Raw genomic sequence first — 19698 nt, forward strand, 5'->3', positions numbered from 1 at the left:
TGATATTATCACCACAGGATCTCGTAATGTGAGCAACACAATGGCTGAATCCGAAATCGCATACTTACTGTGTAGGTACTGAATTTCACTGGGTACCTACTTAACGTGCTCTAAGACAGTACCTACGTTCGCGTTGAGTATGGACAGCATTCGCCATGTTGACGTTATCATGACATATGACGTAGTAGACTTCTTCTTCTTCTTCTACTTTTTAATGGCGGATCATATCTTTACGATACATACCGCCATCTACTGGATAACTACACAGGAGTGTGTAAAATGGACTTTGGCAAAAGACACCTTAAATCATAAAATCATAAAACAATAATAAAACCAAACCCCCTCACGAAAAAAAAAAAAAATAATAATAATAATATAAACCAAATAACCTAAATTATTCTATTTAATCCAGTATCATTAAGATAAATAACGAGGTATCTGTATCTTTGTCCCTGAATTCCTTGCTCCTGTAAAATATTATGAATGTCATTTTCTGCATCTGAGTCTTTCCATTTCTGTCTAAATTGGTCAAATTTCTTACAATTTTATATAAAATATGGGTGACATCTTCCAAGACTTTACATTCAGAGCCTATGCCATTACTTTTATCTATTAAGGACAATGTGGAATTAAGGCCTGTGTGGCCCAACCTCAATCTGGTTATAATAACTTCTTCATGCCTATTAAGACCCAATGAGGTAATTCTTTTCCCTCCAACATAATTCTGATTCCTATGATAGTGTCTGGCCTTACTCTCTGATTCCCATTCATCTTGCCATCTAAGCATAATCTGTGATTTAATGAAAGCTTAAGTATCTCCTTTACCTAGTGGAATGTACATTTCAACTTGATCTAATTCCAAAGCTTCTTTAGCTAATTTATCAGCAGTTTCATTGCCATTAATTCCATAATGGCCTGGGATCCAATCATCCAACAGAACTGTATCACTAATCCGAGGTTTATGATATTTAAAAGAAGATGCTTTATTTCCAATACCAAATCTTCACGTATTGAATTATCTGATATAAAACTTTGCAATACTGCCATAGAGTCAGTACATATGACTGATCTAAGAGGTTTAGTTTCTTCAACCCACCTAAGGGCAGTTATTATTGCAGTCATCTCTATTGAATATACTGATAAATGGTCACTCACTCTATACCCATATCTTTTCCCAAATTCTGGAATATAAATACCAATACCGCAATGCCCATTGGGTTCTTTAGAACCATCTGTAAATATTTTCAGGTATCCATAATATACTGTATTTAAATAACTTACACAAGCTTTATTAAAATTTTCCCTACAGAAATGCTCACTTTTTTCTGCTAATAAAGTAATATTAACCTCCGGTATAGGAAGCAGCCATGGCGGAATACAACTTAAAGCTAATGCTGGGCCATACTTCAATTCTTTTAGTCCATAATGATTCACTATCTTGTCAGTATTCCAACCAAAACCATTGGACTTTTTACAATATTCCCAACAATCACTAAGTACTGACAGAGCTGGGTTGTTAAAACTTCCTTTTAACCTTACCCAATAAGTCAAAGACAATTTCTCATACCTTAAATTAAGAGGGGTTTCATTAGATTCTATTAATAAAGCACTTGTAGGAGTTGTTTTAAAAGCACCAAGAGCAATCCTCAAAACCGTATACTGCATTCTTTCAATTTTCTTTAGGGATGTCTTACATGCTGAGCTATACATTATACACCCATAATCAATGGTTGATCTTATTAAGGCTTTATATGTGTTAATTAGAGACTGCCTATCAGCTCCCCAATTATGCCCAGTGACCATTCTCATAAGGTTAATTACCTTTTTACACTTTGTTTCAATAGACTCAATATGATATTTCCATGTAAGTTTGGTATCCAACCATACTCCTAGATACTTAAATTTTTCACTTCGTTCAAGTTGCTGATTATAAAGCATAATTTTATAAGTTTCAGGGACTTTTTTCCTAGTAAAATACACAACCTGTGACTTTGAAATAGAAAATTTAAAACCCCAATCTATTCCCTACTGTTCAAGTACATGAATGTCCTTTTGAATTGCATTATTAACATACGAAATGTTACGTCCTCTTCTCCAAATGACAGCATCATCTGCATATAAAAGTCCTTCGTTACTATTTCCCAGTTTTTCATATATGTCATTAATCATTATGTTAAACAAGATAGGACTGATAACACTCCCCTGTGGAATTCCATTTTCAACAATAAACTCATCAGACACCACATCACCCACTTTGACCCTGATGGAACGTTGAGTGAGAAAGTCAAGTATGTAATTATACATTTTCCCATTAATTCCCAATTTTCCTAATTTAATCAACAGACCTTCTCTCCACATAGTATCATAGGCTTTCTCAATATCCAGGAATACTGCCACCATGACTTCTTTCATTATTAAAGACTTTTCAACTTCATTACATACTTTGTGGCTTTATGATTCTGAGAGGGACAAAATGCTCAGAAACACAAACCTATAAAACCTTTCAGCATAGACTGTAGTTAATGAATTGATGAATGTTTGCAAATCTGTTAATAATGCGTTTTTTATAGTATTAAGGATACATTGGTGGCATGGGCAGTCATAGCCTATTTGTTAGAGAGTCGGGCTTGTAAACCGAGAGTTGCCGGTTTGAGTCTCATGGCCTGCAGGTTGCAACTTGTTGCAGGTGGGATTTTGGTTTTTGCTATCGCAGACAGATTTTTTGTTCTTCCTGTCAGTCCCATAGTGTTACCAGTACCGGAAAGAGAAATGATTAGTTCACCTTTCGAGTTCGGGTTTGGTCGGGTCCGAGTCTTTCGTTCTTCAATAAGATGGAACTTTTATTTTTCAAATAATGTTTTTGCACATATTTTGTATTTTAATTACTAAATATAAAACAATATAGGATACATTCAGACGCAATCAATAATACGAATCTAATGTTGTATTTAATGTGATATACCAGCGGTCACGTGACATAAGGACTTGGACCCGGCCGAACCCGAACTCAAGACTTGAATGAACTAATAATTTCTTTTTCCGGTACTGACAGCATAGCCTCTATGGGACGGACAGGAAGAACAAAAGACTCGGAAACAAAAGATGAACTAATCATTTATCTTTCCGGTCCTGAAAGCATAGCCTCTATGAGGCTGACAGGAAGAACGAAAGACTCGAACCCGTCTCGAACTCGAGAGAATGATGAACTAATCATTTCTCTTTCCGGCCCGATACTGTGCTGTATATCACACGGCACAGCCTGGCCGAACACAGAGAGTCAGTAAGACAGTGACGAGTTAACAACTAACAGACACGAGAGGAGGCGTACAAATGTGATAAATATGAAGTTCAGTTTCTTATAATTTGGCTTTGGCTGCATTACCCTGACTTGTACACGAGGACTGACTTAGGAGGTAAGCTAATCATTTATATCTCTTGTGCAGGTTTCAGAGCTTGTGTCAAAAAAATAATGAAATAAAGATTTTTATTTCTCATAACTTGTTAGAAATGTCATAATTGTTTGCATAAGTGGTTATTTTGGGGTAATTTGTGAAATTATAGGTAATCATATTTTAATTGAACGAAAAGAACGAAATGACTCAAAAAAAGATTCGTTCGTATAAAAGTGCGACGTAGGAACTATCCTACATTTCATCTAAGACCATTTCTGAAATTATCGTAAGTGTGATTCAGAGAAATGGAGCTTACGCACAAAAAACCGTGCGTACGCCTCTTTTCCAGATGTGCGGTTTATAAATCGCAAATGATCTTAAAGTTGTGCGCAGCTGAATGCTCTTAGAACTCCGCCTTCTAAACGCCCCTAATTTAATTCATTAGCATATAAATATTAAATTTTCAAAGGCCAAATTCTCTGACTGCTACAATGGCGAGTGGTAAGAAAACATATTTGTTGTCGTTTGCTTAAGTTTTTAATATTTCTAAATTCTAACATGGAAACTTTATTGACATCAAGATAAGGCGATTATTAGTGGATCTTTACGTTCACGAGTTTCATTTAAATATAGTTTTACACGTAGGCTAAACGTAATATTTGTGTCTTTAAAGTTTTGTTTCAGTTTGCCATGCCTCCTGCGCGGCGGTATTAAAATAAGATATTTTCGGCATTAAAATGCAAAGATCGTATCTTAAACTGTCGGAATATATTCCATATGGATTCATTTGGATTTACAGATGTTTAACATTAAAATCGATGCATGGGAATAATTTATATTAAATTTTGAAATACCCATCACTCTTAAATGTCGCATGTCCCTTATTGTAGGATACATCAAGGCTTCACAATTTAGTTCCTTTCACGTCGTTTTAATCATTAAATTCGATCGGTTTTACTTTCATTCAATAAAGGACATGTTCTGTAACATTTACATGTGCGTTAAACACCGCGAAACAATTTTGCTATGTTTTTAAATATTTTTTTAAAAGATGACGAACTAGAAAATCGTTTCATGAACATATAGCTTGGGCGCCATCTTTTTGCATTAGAATAGGCCTACATTTTAAAATATCAAAATAGGCCAACATATTTTGTTTTAAAATATATTCTAAAACCTGGTTAAATTATTTTGGAGTAGTATGCCTTTCCGCATTTTCTGTGTGCATCATTGTTCCATGTTTTTAGGTTTCTATTCTGAATAAACAAATAGCGCAGTTTACATGCTTCGTCCTTGTTGCATTAGTTTATTAAGATCATTCTAAACAGATTTCTGTAATTCAAACAACTCTGAATTGTAGTTGAGAACGTCACGGCGCACTATTAAAACATTGTCGGTAATGTGTCGGTCGGGCCGGGCTCGGACACAACGTGCAGGAGCATCGGTTATGGTTTTTTGTGCCCGATCTAAGCTCTAATACAGATGATGTTGACGCTGTAAAAGTTTCGAATATTTATTTATTTTTTATCAAACATATTCAACACTTTTTTTTACATCAGCCAGGGGATGAAAGAGAAAAATAATTAAATAAAAACATGGAAATGCTGACATGCATTAATTCATTTAGCAGCTTTCTAGTTTATCATATTATTAATAGATTTTAGGTAGCCTATTGCTTAACTTCTAATAAAAAAATACGGAATAATGGTTTATAATCACCATATTTACATTTATTTATAATAAAAGTTGCAAACAAAAGTAACACATTAATCAAATAATATTTCTTATGTAATAAGATATCATAAGAGAAAAAAAAACTAATTATATATTTTCCAAAGTCTTAAGAAAAATATATGAATTCTAACAAAAGAGCACAAATCTAACCTTTTTTTTTTTTTTAATAAGGACAACTCCAAAACAAATGAAAAAATGTTTCTGTATGTTGACAACAAAAGGTACAAAACAAAAAGTTTCGAATATGCCTACCTGCAATACTGCAATATTGCCACAAGGAAACGTGCGTACGTCAAGTCGGAACCTGACGTGGAAGTAAGTACTTTTGCACGTCAAAGACGAGTTTTATAAATCTGAGCGTTTGAGTGGATTTGAGCGTACGCACGGTCTAAGATCAAATCTGTGCGTAAAAACGCTTTATAAATGAGGCCCCTGGTTCAACTCTAATCAAACACACATGCCTTCAATTTTCAAGTGATCCTGAAGACCTTGATTACCTGCTTCAGGCTATATGGGGAGGCTGCAGACCTGGAGCCGGTAGATCTACGGCCCTGGCAGTTTTACGCCCCTGGCAGTTTTGCGCACCTGTTGCTCCAAGTGCGTACAGTAGTGGGAGAGGGAAATACAGCTAGGATACTAGCCTATTTAAACAACCGTTTATGAGCACTATTTATTAAAGGGGTCATATGATGAAAATGTTAGCATTGCCACTTTGTAGGTGTAAGCAAAAATAGGTCATTGAAATTTGGCTTTCATTATGATGTCATAAGGATATCTTATTAGAATAATACCGCCTCCTTAATCTGAACTCTCCAACCACTGCACTGCCGTTTAGTGCAGAGAGAAAAAGAGAGAAAAGAAGGACTTGACAGCACAATTGAGTTTGAATTACAACAAACCACCATCATTGTGATCAGTGTTTGCACTTTATCCGCTCATTTGCATTTTAAAAAACACACCCAAAACGACACATTTTTGCTCGAACCTACAGGGTGGCAATGCTAACATTTTCATCATATGACCCCTTTAATATTACACATTTAAACGAAAATTGTATAAATTTACAGTGTACACTGCAGTCTGCACACTATGGAACCACAGACAGTAAAAAAATCCATATAGTCAAGGTCTGGTCATCTTGGTTTTTATTATTGGAGATAGAAATAAGGATCATGGGTTTAAATAGTTTTGCATTATGATACGAGTGTATATTAGCGTGTTTTCCTGTGGCATTTGAAATCGATTGGACCCGGAAGCGGCGCATGATGACGTCACACATAACTATTTATACTTATTTATAAACTGTTTTTATATACAAGAGACTGACTGATATGATGTTGTGAATTTATATTAAGTTACATTTAGATATTAACCATATTTAGGCCATTAGCATAAAAAGTACTGTGTAATCATATGGATCCTAAATTAAATATCTGCTGTACAATTTACAATAGGTCGTCATACAGCTACAAACAAGTCCTACATAGCATTTTATGAAGACAACACAATGTAACTTTTCTAAAATTCCAGGGGTCAATTCGTATCGCTTCAAGAAGGTCTGCTGCTATCATACAGATATGTGACTAGGCTCATATACTAACATACAGCCTCCCCCTACTGGACGCATGAGGAATAACAGGGGCGTAAAACTGTCAGGGGCGTAAAACTGCCAGGGGCGTAGATCTACCGGCTCCAGGTCTGCAGCCTCCCCCTACTCGCTTCAGGTGTATTTGTATTTATTCTGCAACAAACTCCTCGCATCACGACCAAATTGAAGCTTGTTGCGGTAGCCAAATGTCGTTAAGTACAAATATGTCAACAACGTGATTTAAACCTGTCTCAAGCTATCACAGACGTCACAATATATTAAAACCTGTTTGATATTATCCCCACAGGATCTCGTAATGTGAGCGACACAATGACAATTTGTAAGTAATCCAGCCAATCCCAGTGCAGATGGTATTAACAGAGAAAGGTCAACCAATTGATGGGCAGGTTGATAGTCCATTCATGAAGTAATGACCTGATTGTTGAAATTTCTCACCAGAATTTACGTGAGAAAATGTATTTTCGCTGATGGTCAGAAACACTGCTGTAGTCGGAGCTGGTGTCGTGGGCAGCGCTCCGACATATGGTGAAAATGCACTTATAAAATGGCTCGTTCTGGTTCTTCATTGTGATTGGTTGAAACGCGTTCTAAGCCGTGATAAAATTCCCCGGTAAACCCACGGTTCAGACCGCATCACAAGTATCACTGTGCCACTGTTGATGCGTACTGATTTATGAAAATAAACACCACAGTCTTTAATCATTTTTTATTTTTCTACCTTTGCACAATTATGGCGATATCCAGGTAAATGTCAATAAATAAAACATTTCGTCAATAAAGAGAAAACGTTCTCGTTCTCTGAGGTATTTTTTGTCTTATTGATATTTCCGCTATTATCCACTAGATGGCAATCTTACACAACTTAAACACGGACACATCCACTTGACACAACAGCATTGTGGTGGATTTAGCGTGACGTGTTTTGATCAGGCTCTGAATCTGGGGCCTCATTTATAAAGCGTGCGTACACACAGATTTGATCGTAAAGTGTGCGTAGGCAAAAATCCACGGCAAAGTCCATATTTATAAAAAACGTCATTGACGTGGAAAAGTGCTTAGCGCCACGTCAGGGTCTGAGCAGAGGTACGCACTTTTGCTTGTCTGATTGCTGCAGGTTTTTGGAAATATAAGCCATTCTTGCTGTTTGAAATTGGGTTTAAACCTTGACAAGCGCTTTTTTATATGTCTGACATTAATTACGCATCGTTTAAAGGCGGAGATCTGAAACTGCTCGGCTGCGCGCACAAGTTTAAGTTCATTTGCGATTTATAGATTTGAAAGGGGTACGCGCGTTATCTGCGCGTACGTTTGGTTTATGAATCACACGTACGCATTTTTGTTAAATGATCGTCAGATCAAATGTAGGATGGTTTTTACGCAGCATTTTATAAATGAGGCCCCTGATCTCTTACAAAGTTCTTTACAAAAACGTTTTTTGATGTTGTTGTAAAGCGGATGGACTGTACTTTCATTTGATATTTTATGCTTATTTAAAGAAGATAATTTCTCTGCAAGGCATTAAACTAAAACTGGTTGGCAACTTAAAAAAAAAAAAACGCTGACGGGGAAAGAGCCAATCATGCTTCCAAGCATATTTGATCATCACTTCAACAGTTGCACGATATAAATGTTAATGTATATTTTAGATGAATGTTGATATATAAAACTAAACACCACAGTCTTAAATCATATTTTCATTGTGTCTTTGCTGCGTCTGTGTTGTTTGTGAACTGCGCTCTGTTGCAGCCACACTTGATTCTGAGGAACTACTTTGTTTGGCGGAAGAGTAATATTTGTACTAATATAATTACAACTTATTTGTATTTTATTTTGTGAAACCCTGCTATGCATATGATGTAGCCGTTTTATAAACGCCATAAACCCCGCAAAGCAGTGGGTTACCAGTGCATTTTATAACAGCTAAGGGGGTTTAGGCACTCCGCTTCGCGTCGTGCCTAACAACGCCCTTTAGCTGTTATAAAATGCACTGGTAACCCACTGCTTCTTGGGGTTTATTGCTTTATTCTGCGACCGGAGTTCGAATCCCGGCTCGAGGTCCTTTGCCGATCCCATACCCCTCTCTCAAATCTACTGTCTATCAATAAAGGCAAAAATAGCCCAAAAAAATAATTATATTTAAAAAGAAACACTGCTGTAGTGTGAACTTGTGTTAACTAACACTAATAGTGCACTCTACAAGCAAAACAACCTTTGTTATTTCTTTCTTTTAATCTCAAAAAACCCCACTCTGATCATGCACTTCTCTTCTTTAATCTTATTAAGGTTAAAGTACATTCATCAATAGCAATGATCTGTGATAGTTATCCCCAACCATTACTTGATTCACGCTCAGAGAAACACATCAACACTCTTCATCGTGGTTCAAGAGACTCAAGACTTTTGAAACACATTTCCTAGTTTAAAACTATAAAAATGATTCCTGAAAGCATAGTCTTGATGTCTCACCGCGCTTACCGAACACACCTTCAGAGAGACGATAAACCTCAATGACGGTAAGTTGTGGCTTTATGATTCTGAGAGGGACAAAATGCTCAGAAACACAAAACTATAAAACCTTTCATCATGGACTGTAGTTAATGAATTGATGTGTGCAAATCTGTTAATAATGCGTTATTTATAGTATTAAGGATACATCGGTGGCATGGGCAGTCATAGCCTATTTGTTAGAGAGTCGGGCTTGTAACCCGAGAGTTGCCGGTTTGAGTCTCATGGCCTGCAGGTTGCAACTTGTTGCAGGTGGGATTTTGTTTTTTGCTATCGCGGACAGATTTCCAAGGTCTGCGACAAACTCCTCGCATCACTACCAAATCTGAGCTTGTTGCGTTTGCCAAATGTCATTAATTACAAATATGTCAGCAACGTGATTCAAACTTGTCTCGAGCTATCACAGACGCCGCAATATTTTAAAACCTGTTTGATATTATCACCACAGGATCTCGTAATGTAAGCAACACAATGACAATTTGTAAGTAATCCAGCCAATCCCAGCGCAGATGGTATTAACAGAAAAAGGTCAACCAAGTGATGGGCAGGTTGAACGTCCATTCGTGAAGTAATGGCCTGATCGTTTAAATTTCTCGCCAGAATTTACGTGAGATAAAGTATTTTCGCTGATGGTCGGGAACACCTCTTTATTGAGTGTTTGTTTTGTAGTATCTGCACCTCATCAGTGGTGTGTAGTGTGTAGTATGCATGCAGCTATACCAAAACGACAACATGAAAATAAACCTTGTTGTGCTGTGTGAGCAAAACATTGTTTCAGGTAGTTTTTCAATCCTTTAGTGTGAACTAATGATAACTAACACCAATAGTGGACTCTACCAAAAATATATCAGTATGTTTGTTGAAATAAGCAAAAACTACAACACTTTCATATCACAGCAAAACACAGGCATTTTAATATTTGTTTACACAAACAAAACAACTTCATGACAATCTTTCTTTTAACCTAAAATAACAAACCCACTCAGCTCATGCACTTCTCTTCTTTAGTCTTATTAAGATTAAAGAACATTCATCAATAGCAATGATCTGTGATAATTATCACCAACCATTCCTTGATTCACGCTCAGAGAAACACGTCAATACTCTTCATCATGGTTCAAGAAACTCAACTCTTTCAAAACACATTTCCTAGTTGAAAACTATAGAAATGATCCTTGAAAGCATAGTCTTGACATCTCGCCGTGCTTACCAAACACACCTTCAGGTAGACGATGAAACTCAATGACGGTAAGTTGTGGCTTTATGATTCTGAGAGGGATGAAATGCTCAGAAACACTATGAATTAGGGGTGTAACGGTACGTGTATTCGAACCGGACCGTTTCGGTTCAGGGCTTTCGGCACGGTGCACGCGTGCACCGAAAGGCCGAATGCATTTTGTGTGCGCCTGTGCGGAACATAATACGTGCGTTTCCGCACGAACATATTAAGTGGCGGAAGTCTCCTCGTTCAGCGCAAGTCTTCTGTCAAACATATAACATAATTCGGCCCGCAGAAAGATTTTAATTTACTTAGTTGTATATCCGTTTGATTATTGATGTAAACGTTTACGTGTCGTATCTAAAAGCGCATGTTAAACACGTGTCAACGCGCTGCTTTGTTCTTTCAAAAGTGAGTGAGAGGTTGCGCGTCTTTCGTTGCTACGCATTCATGAGACGCGCTTTCTGTGACAGCGAGAATAAGGAATGCGTGATCAGATTTTTCATCTGCACCTCACGTCAATCATATCATTGTCATAATGCGATCAGCTGGTCGGGACACGGAAGAGCTGTAACCCGGGCTTACTCAGCTGTTACTCAGCTGCGGAGGGGTTCGTAAGTAAAGTCACAGGCAGCTTACATTGACAACACAAGCAAAGAATAGGTGAAACGTGCAAAAGATCAAAGATGGCTATGTATGCAACTCACTTATCTCATAATAAGTATATCATCATGTTGCTTGCTATGCAGTTACACATAGAGCAGTAATATTATTTTTATACAGAGATGGTACATAGCCAATTCAATACTGTGAGTTAAACAATCCAAAATAAATCAAAACAGAACATTTTTGGTGGCAAAAATGTAGGCTAATTGTTCATAAATGTATACAGGAATTGAATTTGTTAGTTCAAGGTTTTAGTAGAAAAAGTTTAAGAGAAGGTTAAGAAAAGAGTTACCTTCTGTTATAAAATAATGTAAAAAAGAACTTTGCAGTAGTATTTTATTTATTATTTTTTCATTTTATATATATTTTATATGTTATATTTAATAAAAAGTGTTTAAAAAAGTGTAAACAAATTGTAAAAAAAGTTTATAGTAATAAACAACCTGAAGTTTAATGTTTGCATTTTTCCCTTACTGTACCGAAAATGAACCGAACCGTGGCTTCAAAACCGGGGTTCGCACCGAACCGTGATTTGTGCGTACCGTTACACCCCTACTATGAATCAGAGGTGCCCAATCCTGCTTCTGGCGATCGACTATCCTGCAGAGTTCAGGTTCAACTCTAATCAAACACACCTGCCTTCAATTTTCAAGTGATCCTGAAGACCTTGATTAGCTGCTTCAGGTGTATTTGTATTTATTCTGCAACAAACTCCTCGCATCACGACCAAATCTGAGCTTGTTGCGGTAGCCAAATGTCGTTAAGTACAAATATGTCAGCAACATGATTCAAACTTGTCTCGAGCTATCACAGACGCCACAATATTTTAAAACCTGTTTGATATTATCACCACAGGATCTCGTAATGTGAGCAACACAATGGCTGAATCCGAAATCGCATACTTACTGTGTAGGTACTGAATTTCACTGGGTACCTACTTAATGTGCTCTAAGACAGTACCTACGTTCGCGTTGAGTATGGACAGCATTCGTCATGTTGACGTTATCATGACATATGGCGTAGTAGACTTGTTCAAGTTCATGCGGAACTACAAGAATCGACAGGAGATTGACATCACAATACCGCGAGAGCAACTCGAAATCAGACTTTTCCGTGTGATTTCTGGAATCACTCTCACAGTACTTGATGTCATCCACCTGTTGGTTCTTACAGCGGTGCATAAACTCATAAAGACATAAAAACGTATGCGTGTGTATGAGGGACAGGTGCATTAACACCTGATTGCATCAGTAACTTGACAACTCTACTACGGTCTCTGTCAGTGTTACAGATATTACATGATTTTGTAGTGGACAAAAATAAGTAAAACAAGCAGAATGTAATTTAGTATCTATTGTAAAATGACAGCTGTGCTTGAATGCAAATTAGACAATACAGTCAATGTGATTATATATATTTTAGTGAAGCAATCTCTTGTATTTACTTAAAACAACAGGAGACATGAATAAAAAAATGAATGAATAAAACCATCACAATAAATGAAAACCTATAGATTCCGATATGAAACAAAACTTTTTTCAAATGTATTTTTCTAACAAACCATCACATATTTACTGTCATCTCAACACAGCTGTGACAATTCTACGGCTTTATTTTCATGAATCAGCTGAGCACTTTGTGGTATATCCTGGGTCTGTGCGTAAAGTCAGGGTGCTGAGGAGTCCTGTGTAATGTATGGAAATCACCCGATTGGCTGGTCTCCGGTCGATTGCTTTGCTTTCCCGTGGCATCATGGGAAAGCTGGGATAGAAGTGTCCATCCGATGCATGCTTCAGAATCTGGGCGGACTCAGTAGGGCATCCGGGGATTTCTCGCCTAATGATTTTATGGATACTGAGGATTCAGACGTACTACTCTGTTCACGTGCTGTTTCCCCTACTGCATTATTAGTAAGTAGGCGGTTTTGGACGATACTTAAGTACACGTGCCTCTGAATCTCGCGAGAAATAGTCCAAAATCCCGCTAATTCTCGCCTACCCTTTTACGTATACTGAGGTTTCGGACATACTATTCATTCGCCTACTGCTTTTTGCCTACTATATAGTACGGCAGTATGCGGTTTCGGATTCAGCCAATGACAGTTTGTAAGTAATCCAGCCAATCCCAGCGCAGATGGTATTAACAGAGAAAGGTCAACCAAGTGATGGGCAGGTTGAACGTCCATTCGTGAAGTAATGGCCTGATCGTTTAAATTTCTCGCCAGAACGACTTGTTGTCGTTTTGGTTTAGCTGCATGCATACTAACACCAATAGTGGACTTTACCAAAAATATATCAGTATGTTTGCTGAAATAAGCAGAAACTACAACACTGTCATATCAAAGCAAAACACAGACATTTTAATATTTGTTTACACAAACAAAACAACTTCATCACATTCTTTCTTTTAACCTAAAATTACAAACCCACTCAGATCATGCACTTCTCTTCTTTAATCTTATTAAGATTAAAGAACATTCATCAATAGCAATGATCTGTTATAATTATCACCAACCATTCCTTGATTCACGCTCAGAGAAACACATCAACACTCTTCATCGTGGTTCAAGAGACTCAACTCTTTCAAAACACATTTCCTAGTTTAAAACTATAGAAATGATCCCTGAAAGCATAGTCTTGACATCTCACCGTACTTACCGAACACACCTTCAGAGAGACGATGAACCTCAATGACGGTAAGTTGTGGCTTTATGATTCAGAGAGGGATGAAATGCTCAGAAATACTATGAATCAGAGGTGCCCAATCCTGCTTCTGGCGATCGACTATCCTGCAGAGTTCAACACACATGCCTTCAATTTTCAAGTGATCCTGAAGACCTTGATTAGCTGCTTCAGGTGTTTTTGTATTTATTCTGCGACAAACTCCTCGCATCACGACCAAATTGAAGCTTGTTGCGGTAGCCAAATGTTGTTTAGTGCAGGTGTGTCAGCAACGTGATTCAAACTTGTCTCAAGCTATCACAGACGCCACAATATATTAAAACCTGTTTGATATTATCCCCACAGGATCTCGTAATGTGAGTGAAACAATGACAATTTGTAAGTAATCCAGCCAATCCCAGTGCAGATGGTATTAACAGAGAAAGGTCAACCAATTGATGGGCAGGTTGATAGTCCATTCATGAAGTAATGGCCTGATCGTTGAAATTTCTCACCAGAATTTATGTGAGAAAATGTATTTTCACTGATGGTCAGAAACACTGCTGTAGTCGGAGCCGATGGTGTCGTGGGCAGCACTCCGACATATTGTGCAAATGCACTTTCTGCTACCCGAGTTCGAATCCCAGCTCGAGTTCCTTTGCCGATCCCATACCCCTCTCTCCACCCTCGTCTTTCCTGTCATCTCTCAAATCTACTATCTATCAATAAAGGCAAAAATGGCCAATAAAAAAAAATAATAATAAAAAAAGAAACACTGCTGTAGTGTGAACTTGCGATAACTAATGCCTAGTCCACACGGACACAGGTATATTTATAACCGGAGTTTTCCCTAAAAAAAAATCCCGTCCACACATGCTCGGTTTAAATTAAATATCCATCCACACAATAAAGCAAAAGCACGCTATCAAGCGCTGTCAAGAGCATGCCACACCAGCAGGCGGGGATATAACCCAAAATCGTGTTCCGCAATATAGTGAGATAACTAATCTATCTGTATACATGTTAGAAGCCCTGTTGGCACAGTTATTATTAGCAAGATACGTCCACCATTGCACAGAATCATCAACAAAGCAGTCAGCAGCGCACAATCTTGACGTCAAACACAGTGGATAACGGCGCACACTCTGACGTCGCAAGGCGAAACCCCCAGTTTTACTTTCTACACGACACCACTGTAACCGGGGTTTCTTAAAAAGCTCACCCTGGCCGGGGTTTTCAAATATGCTCGGTTTCGTGTGCACGATCCGCGTGAAAAAACTCACAGTTATAACAATACCCATGTCCGTGTGGACTAGACCTAACACTAATAGTGCAGTCTACCAAAAAACTGTCAGCATGTACATGCACATCCTTTGTTATCATTTTCTCTCAATCTCAAAAAACCCCACTCAGATCATGCACTTCTCTTCTTTAATCTTATTAAGATTAAAGAACATTCATCAATAGTAATGATCTGTGATAATTATTACCAACCATTCCTTGATTCACGCTCAGAGAAACACATCAACACTCTTCATCGTGGTTCAAGAGACTCAACACTTTTGAAACACATTTCCTAGTTTAAAACTATAGAAATGATCTCTGAAAGCATAGTCTTGACATCTCACCGTGCTTACCAAACACACCTTCAGAGAGACGATGAACCTCAATGACGGTAAATTGTGGCTTTATGATTCTGAGAGGGACAAAATGCTCAGAAACACAAAACTATAATGGTGCGTTTACACCAACCGCGGTAGAGGCGTGAAGCGCGAGTGATTTCAATGTTAAGTCAATGTGCAGACGCGTTGACGCGCGTCAGGAGGTCCCGCGGAGCGGAAGACGCGTTCGGCGCGCGTGAAGCTCGCGCGAAAGGCGCGAATTGAGCGTTGTGCACTGTACGCGCGAATGGTGCTATTGTGCATTTTGCGTTTCACGCGAAATTGCGGCTGACGCCCGAGTTGAAAAATGTGAACTTTGACGGAATTTCGCGGCGCGTTAACCAATCAGGAGCCTGCCTGCTGCTGTGGTGGCAGCCCCGCCCGGAGTCACTCACTCAAGCAGTCACTCGGAGCTATATGACACAAGTTATTATTTCTATTAGGAGACAGGAATAAAAAGGACCTCGCTTGGAAGAGTGTCAGTAAGGACTTTGGGCAACCTGGTAAGTTGTAATACACGCTTCACTTTTGAGTCACGTGACGTTTATCGATAAATATTGCGTTAGGCTGCTTCATGAGTTTATAAGAAAAAAGATTTTACAATTCCTGCAAATGCAGTAATGAAGTTCATGTTCTTATGATTTATTTTTATGAATTAAAATGTTTTGAAATGCTGTGGACAGAGACGCATTAATTTTTTCTCTTTCGCGCAGGTTATGTTTGGAAAGACGATGTCCTATAGCTCAGGCACGGCCCCACTTTTTAACAGGCCCACCTAAAACTTAAAAAAAAAAAAACTTTTACTATATTCTAAGGTTCGTGTTTGTTTCAATCAGAGCTTGTGAGTTGAGAGCGCATGTCTGAATATTAAAAATATTTTAATTAGAAATATATAGGCTATATAAAAAATATTATAATGGATTTTTGTTGGGTCAGACAATGATTACCAAATTTCTCTCTCATGCTCCTCATAACCACTGAAAACAGTCAAAAAAAAAAAACAACCAAAAGTCAAATTATTATGGATGGAAGTTAAAAGTGGTGGGTACAAAATGACTCATGACGAAATATAGTGGGTACGCGAACCCACCGTCACCGAAATCAACGCCTACTAAAACATCCCCACCTCTGTTTTTTTCACAAATCGCACCCTGCTTATACTTAACGACCTTCAGCAACTGCAACGAGCTCTGATTTGGTCGCAATTCAAGGGTTTTGTCGCGGACCTTGGAAATCTGTCCGCAACAGCAAATCCAACCTGGAACCAGTCATGCAGGCCATGAGACTCGAACCGGCAACTCTCGGGTTATAAGCCCGACTCTCTAATGCTGAGTTTACACCAACCGCGTTTTGGGCGTCAAAATCGCGTCTACCGCGCCTAGTTTGCCGCTTGAACACTTTGAATGCTTTCGCACGTCTAGAGCAGAGTAGACGCTCGGCAAAAGCAAGCATTTGACGCGCGTCAGAGGCAAACTCCGCTTCTTGTGGGAGGGGCAAGTGCTATGCGGTTGTCTTTTTGCAAGATGACTGATGTTAATTGTGCATTTATCGAGAGAGTTACCGGTTTGTATGTGGTAACCTTTACCCCTGATTTACACCGCACGAGTTTGCGGTGCGTTACGGCTCCGAGGTGGCTTTGTTTCGTCTTCTATGCGGTGCCAACTCACACAAGAAGCAGATCAGAAGAGCAGCAGTAGAACGTCACGTGATTTTCCTGTCAGACGTTTTTCTTGATTTTCTGAGTTATAACATGGATAGGTTGGCTAAATGTTAATATTTTGTTAGGATTCATTCTGTATATTGTTTAGTTTTTTGAATTGTCCTATTTTGTTGTTCTGTAGTAAAAAAATGAATAAACATAAAAATTCAGTTAGGATAGACAAATATTACAGTATTTAGCTATGCATCTTCGTCTAAAACACATCCTCAATTATGTTTATTTCACATACAGTGCCTGTGAGCAAGATGATGTGAAATACGGGAGTCTGCACAAAGTTTTTATTTTGAAATTGACAGGATTTTTGACTTTTATTTTATATTTACGGTGCGGCTTCAACGTGGCGCACGTCAAAAATAGACTAGGCACCTATCTTTAGCGAAGCGGTGCGTAGAGCAGCTTCTGGGACGCTGTTGAAACGTGCCGCGGCGCATCTGATGTAAACACAAACATTGACTAGAATGACCGCGATCAGTTCGGGTTGCCTCTTCGGAGCCGTAACACGCCGCAGACTCGTGCGGTGTAAGGGTCACAAATAGGCTATGACTGCCCATGCCACTGTTGTATTGTTAATACTATATAACGCATTGTTATGAACAGATTTGCAAACATTCATCAATTCAATTCAAGTTGCAACCTGCAGACCATGAGACTCAAACCGGCAACTCTCGGGTTATAAGCCCGACTCTCTAACATGACTGCCCATGCCACCGTTGTATCCTTAACCTGATAACCTGCGCGAGGGCGTGGATGTACTGAAGAGCTATTTGTTTACATAATTTAAATTACTGTTAGTTTAAATGTACTTACATTAAACAACTATACATCATTAAAAAGTGTTTTGATTTAAGATTTAGTTTTTGACCTTTATTTTAATCTGAGAATCCTAGTAACAGTAATTTCTTTATTTTTGTCAGGCGTTATGAAAATGAAAAACGGTACATACCTTTAATTTGAAATATAACCCTCAGCCGCACTCATTGATAAAAATACTCCTCCGTGATCGTCATGAAAGCACTCGATAAAACAACATCTATCGGGGCTTTTAATTCAAAGTATGCATATTTGGAGAAATATTACTTCAATTTTATATGTTTACTTCAAATTTCTGCAGTGGGGCTAATATTTCACCCATTTTTATTGCAAAAATGGCGATATGAGCAAGCTGGAGTCTCTCGGAGTCTGCAGTCATTCACACTCAGTTTGTTTCATTCATACGTGAAGCCGGAGGGCGCTAAAGTCTGAAACTCTTTCATAAACTTTCATAGAAAGAATAAGACGTCATAGCTCAGCTCAGCAGCAGCTGTCAGTCAGACGTGAACTTGAACAGTGACCTGCAACGAGCGATCGCTGTTTTTATAATAACATGTAAATAAAGATGTTTTGATGTTTTAAAACCATGGAGACAATAAACACGATTAAGATTATATATGGTTTGTCTGTATTTTTAACGCTATGTCTATTATTTTTATAACAGTACTGTATATTATAATGCTATGCTAAGCTAACAGCATAAATAACATAAAATTGTTTATTTTCGGTCTTATTTTATGATCCAAAGCCACATCAGATCACGCATGATTGTTTAAGCACTCGACTTTTGATGTTATAATGTGAGTTTTATTATAAATGCTTTTATTTGTAGTGTTTTGATGGTATGCTAAGCTAACGTATAGCTGTTCTGTAAACATCTGCTGTCTGGAGATATGAGATATATGTTTCTAGGAATAATTTTGACTGGTAAAGCTTCTTTAAGGTAAGTTTCTTTTTGTAAGAAAGGACTTTAATAAAAAGAAAGTGAATTGAGACAAAAGGAGGAAATAAAACACTAAATAGAAATTATGAGCAATTATTATATTGTTTATAATAATAAAATAAACATTTAGACAGCCATATCCCGGATTAAAAGTTGTTAATGACTCATCCGGATGCTTATTTAATGAGTCTGTTTAAAACACGGAGCAATAGGACAATAAACTGAAAGGATGTTGTGAGATATAAATAAACAAACATTAGCTTAGCATTTTTGCTGTTTTCTCTAAATAAATTTACATGACATGGGTCTAAAAAACATTTCATAAAATACAGAGTTTTAGAGGTATCATCTTCAGATTTAAAACAGAACATGGTCAGACCTGTGGCTTTAACTGAAGAGCATTTCTAGATTGCTCCAAGGCCAATTTCATTTAGATTTTCATAACAATATTTCATACATGTTTGGTGGAGTTTATAAAAAAGTATAATTTAAGCTCTCTATAACAACTTTTTTCATTATGACAGTAACTAATGTTCACCTCTTAATAAACTTCCAAGTGTCTGCTTTCAAATGAGACCAAACTTATGCTTTTAGTGCAAAGACTTCATAAACTGTATCTATTTTAGTTTGGCTATGACAGTTTTTGTGGGGGGGTTCAGAAAATGGAATGAGGGCTAACAGGTTAATACTATAAATAACGCATCATTAACAGATTTGCAAACATTCTTCAATTCATTAACTACAGTCCATGCTGAAAGGTTTTATGGTTTTGTGTTTCT

General features: G+C 37.8%; 1 protein-coding gene and 4 non-coding genes across 5 annotated transcripts in view; 1 reads left to right on the forward strand and 4 right to left on the reverse strand.

The window, feature by feature from the left end:
* Nucleotides 1-19698, forward strand: part of slc25a10a (solute carrier family 25 member 10a) — a 229429-nt gene that overhangs the window by 111812 nt on the left and 97919 nt on the right. The window lies entirely within an intron of this gene.
* On the reverse strand, nucleotides 8978-9191 carry LOC129436977 (small nucleolar RNA U3). Its single transcript, XR_012359495.1, has one exon. It is a non-coding gene; the product is annotated as a small nucleolar RNA U3 (small nucleolar RNA).
* On the reverse strand, nucleotides 10218-10431 carry LOC129436999 (small nucleolar RNA U3). Its single transcript, XR_008642052.2, has one exon. It is a non-coding gene; the product is annotated as a small nucleolar RNA U3 (small nucleolar RNA).
* LOC129437005 (small nucleolar RNA U3) lies at nucleotides 13550-13763 on the reverse strand. Its single transcript, XR_008642058.2, has one exon. It is a non-coding gene; the product is annotated as a small nucleolar RNA U3 (small nucleolar RNA).
* Nucleotides 15190-15403, reverse strand: LOC129437007 (small nucleolar RNA U3). The gene has a single exon (XR_008642060.2). It is a non-coding gene; the product is annotated as a small nucleolar RNA U3 (small nucleolar RNA).

Source organism: Misgurnus anguillicaudatus, chromosome 19, assembly GCF_027580225.2.
Source record: "Misgurnus anguillicaudatus chromosome 19, ASM2758022v2, whole genome shotgun sequence".
Classification (NCBI taxonomy): Eukaryota; Metazoa; Chordata; class Actinopteri; order Cypriniformes; family Cobitidae; genus Misgurnus; species Misgurnus anguillicaudatus.